This window comes from Trichechus manatus, unplaced genomic scaffold, assembly GCF_000243295.1.
Source record: "Trichechus manatus latirostris isolate Lorelei unplaced genomic scaffold, TriManLat1.0 scaffold00263, whole genome shotgun sequence".
NCBI classification, from domain to species: Eukaryota; Metazoa; Chordata; class Mammalia; order Sirenia; family Trichechidae; genus Trichechus; species Trichechus manatus.
In genome coordinates this window covers 2,109,684-2,113,798 of record NW_004444199.1, presented here as the reverse complement: position 1 = coordinate 2,113,798, position 4,115 = coordinate 2,109,684, and positions in this window count along the sequence as shown.

The window sequence follows — 4,115 nt, the reverse complement described above, 5'->3', positions numbered from 1 at the left end:
GCTTCTGTTGTATAGTGAGACGTTTCTCTCTTCTTTCTTTCTCTTTTCCTTCATTTCCTGCTCTCTTCGTTTTTCTTTCTTTCTTTCTCAGAGTCCTCATGCCTGTTATTTATTTTAATTAAATACAGTCAGACAAGCTTTTTTTTTTCCTACTTTAATGCGCCAGTTATTCACTTTATGTTTTAATTTAAATGTGGAGTGGGGGAGAGTCTGCTTTTTAACCAAATTTTCAAATTCCCGCACTTGACAGGCTTGGACTTTGATTTCTCTCACCCAGATAAATCCATCAAAGCCACAGCTCAAGTTTGCAGCCGGTGTAGACTGGAGCAGAAAAAACCTTCAAGCAAAAAGCAGCCATTGTAGTTCCAGTTACTCTTCTGACTTTACTTGTTCCCTTAGATTTTGACTGAGTAATTGTTTGATAAGTTATCAACATTTTGATGCTTCTATAAAATTGTTTTTGTTTTTTATTATTTAAACTGGCATTTCAGTTGTTTTCAATGGAATGATTGGTTTGAATAAACTTGCTTAATGTAAGTCCGTTATGTATATAGGAATAAAAAAATTTGTAATACAGGTAGAAAGTTATTGATGTTCTGAATAATAGTGAAAAATTATGGCAACCTAAATGCTCAGAAATAACAACAATTTTCTATTAAGGTACTTAAACGTTATGCATTTATTAAACGCTTGTTTTGAAAGAATTCTATTTACCTGGAATATCCATTCTGTCATTGTGAAAAATTAAGTGAGTACTTATCATGTTCTAATTACACGTTTAAGCATTGGTGAATCCAATGGCTGAACAAGACAGACAGTAGTCTTGCTCTAGTGATTGAGACACATAATAAACAAACAGGCAAGAAATAAAAATTTTAAATTTGATAAGCTTATGAAGAAAATATATTAGAGTATTGTTATAAAGAGTCACAGTAGAAAAAGTCTAGAAAGGGTAGTCTGGGAATGGTTTTCTGACAAGACAATATTTGAGCTGAAACTTCACTACTGAAGGGAAGCCAGAGACAAAGAATATTATCAACATCTTTCTGGGCAGAGGTAGCTGGCAAAGAGGCCTCAGGCAGGGATGAATCTGACAATACCCCTTGCATTAACTCCCTGCTTTGACTGTTGCTCATCCCTAGTCTATTCTCCATAAGCATCCAGGCTGATTTTTATAAAACACAGGTCAAACTTGATCACTTGTCTGCTTAAAACCTTCCAGTTACTTCTGGTCTCACTCAGACTAAAATCCAGAGCCTGTACTGTCACCTACATGATCTATTCCTTCTCCTATTCTTTGCTCCTTTTGCAAACATCTTTGATCTCAACTACATCCATTCTCATCTTTGCTTATTCAACCTCTGCCATAATGATCTGTTTACTGTAATTTGAAAACACCAAGCGTGCTCAATGCAGGGCCTTTGCACTTCCTGCTTCTTCCTCCCTGAGATACCTTCATGACTCTGTCCATCATTTAAATTTCGTCTGTGCTCAAATTTCACCTCAGCAAAGAGAACTTTGCCAGCCATCGTCAATTTAAATAGCACCCTCCTACCACACTCTTCAACTGCTTACCCTGTTTATGCTTCTCCATTGCACTTACCACCTCATGATATTTTATATGTTCATTTATTGTTTGCTTCCACCCACTTATCTGCCTCCTAGAATGTAAACTCCAGGAGTGCAGGGATTTGTTGTTTCATTAAAAGCTATATCCTCAACACCAAGAAAAGCTTTAAAAAACTACAGGAATTTAATGCATATTTCTTGGTTGAATTATTCCTCTGAGTTATGTACCATTATAATCCACATGAGGAAATTGTGATTCATAGAGTTTGCATAACTTACCTGGAGCTTCACAACTTGAAAGATGTAAACTTACTTTGCATCATTCCAAAGATGATACTTTTAATCACTTAGACACATTTGGGAATTACTGATAGCAATATAACATTTATTTAAAAGCAGTAAGAGTCTTAACAGTTGCCATGTATTTACAATATTGAAATCATATTTCTTTAAAAAATAAATAATAAAGAATAAACATAGGTTAATGAAATATTATTTTAGGAAATATTAGGCAAATATTGACTAAGATTATTTTAGTCAATATTCAGGCAACATTTCCAATGTATGTATCATACTTTATAGGTAATGATTGACTTGCAAGATGGCCCTCTAGGAAAGTGTTCATAATTCAAAACCTGGGGTGTGGAGGAACCAGATACAAGCATTAAGAAATATTGCAAATGTTGTGATATCAAGTGCTAACCAATATTGACTAAAAGAGGTCTAATTCATTTGGGGAGCCTTAGTGGCTCGGTGGTTAAGAGTTTGGCTGCTAACCAAAAGGTCAGCAGTTGGAACCCAGCAGCCACCCCTTGGAAACCCTATAGGGCAGTTCTACTCTGTCCTATAGGGTCGGTATGAGTTGGAAGAGAATCGATGGCACATAGCAACAACAAATTCATTTGTAATGGTTTTAAAAGATCAACTAATACATATAGTTTCTTCTTCATCTAGTGTATACTAAAAAAAAAACTATATTGTTCATATATAAAAATCTGGTATAAAGTGAACAAACTCAAACCTGTGACTATCAGATAAAAGGTATAGGTTTCATTCCTCATCCCCTGAATTCAGAATTCCATATCTTTATCTTAAAAAAACTTTTACATGTTTTCAATTTTCTGGTGTTTTGGAAGTTGCATACTTCTTGCTAATGATAGAGGTTAGGACTGAAAGCATTTAGAAATAAACTATCCCACTTGAAAACAAGACAAATGTAGATACATCATAAAATAATTATCTTCAAAGCTTTTGGATGAATATGTGAAATTAGAGATAAAAGAGCAGGTAGAATGATTACTTGATAAATTGGAGTATTGTGTTTTGAAAGGAAGGCAAATACTAAGCAACAAAGACAATTGTGAGACTACATAATTAAGCCCTTTCATGAAAGAAAAAATTCCTCCTCTTACCCATAGTTTGAGGCTGTCTTTAGTATAAAAGATAAGGTTGCAATTAGAGTGATGTACAGCACAAGTACCAAATTATGTTTATTAGTGGATAAAAGATTCACATGCGAGTATTTTTTGTGTGTTGTTAAAAATGAAAATTACATGAGCTGGCTTTCAAAAAACATAATAGAACGTTTTTGCTATGATGATTTATTTTCTTTTTAAATGGCCTTAACTGGAAAAAAAACTGTAGAAGTGACTTATCTCTAGCAATTCCATTAGCTACTGCCAGTTAAGATCTTAAGGAATTTATGGGAACTTAAAATACAAGTGAAGTTACAATAGAGTTACTATGCTATATTTGGTTAAATTTGGGGAGGAAAAGTGCCCTCTTAGTAAGAGAGCAGAAATAGCCCATTTCTTTAAGGTGCATTATATCTTTATGTCAACTGACATATCATTTCATATACTAAAGGAGGAAACTTACTAGACTTAACTTTGAAATATTCACTTGTGTATATTTCACTGCAAATATGTAGCCCCAGGCAGATTTCTGGCATTCAACATATTTCTGTATTACTTTACCTAGATGTGTATGCTTAAACAATCACGATTAATGCTATTAATAATTGAAGATAAATATAACTAGAGGATAAATATTTGGTGCATATATGCCCATGTAGAAACACACACATACAAATTTACTTAGGTATGTGCACACACACACACCTTGCGATGAGGTAAGTTAATGATTTCCCTTTTGTTCTTTAAATCCTTGAGTAATAGTATTCAATACTTGAACTCAAGCCTTGGAATATAAGGCAGAGTCTAGAACTATGTATGGACCTGGAAGCAGGATGTGCAAAAATGGCAAAATATGTTCTTTAAAACAACAACAAAAACTCCTAATGTGGAGGAATTAAGTGTGAGTTCAATTCAAGAAACATTTCCTTTATGGCTCAGAAACATCTGAAATAATAGAGGCAAAAATGAATCCTCCTCCGAATTTGTCTGGAAAAGCCATCAGTTTGAGGAAGACACTAATTGCACATTAAAAAAAAAAGTGAATAGAACCTGAATTAATTGGAGGAAAAGTCAATAAAATTCTTATATGCATCATATAACAAAAATTAGCAACTTAAGTTAAAAGGTGAG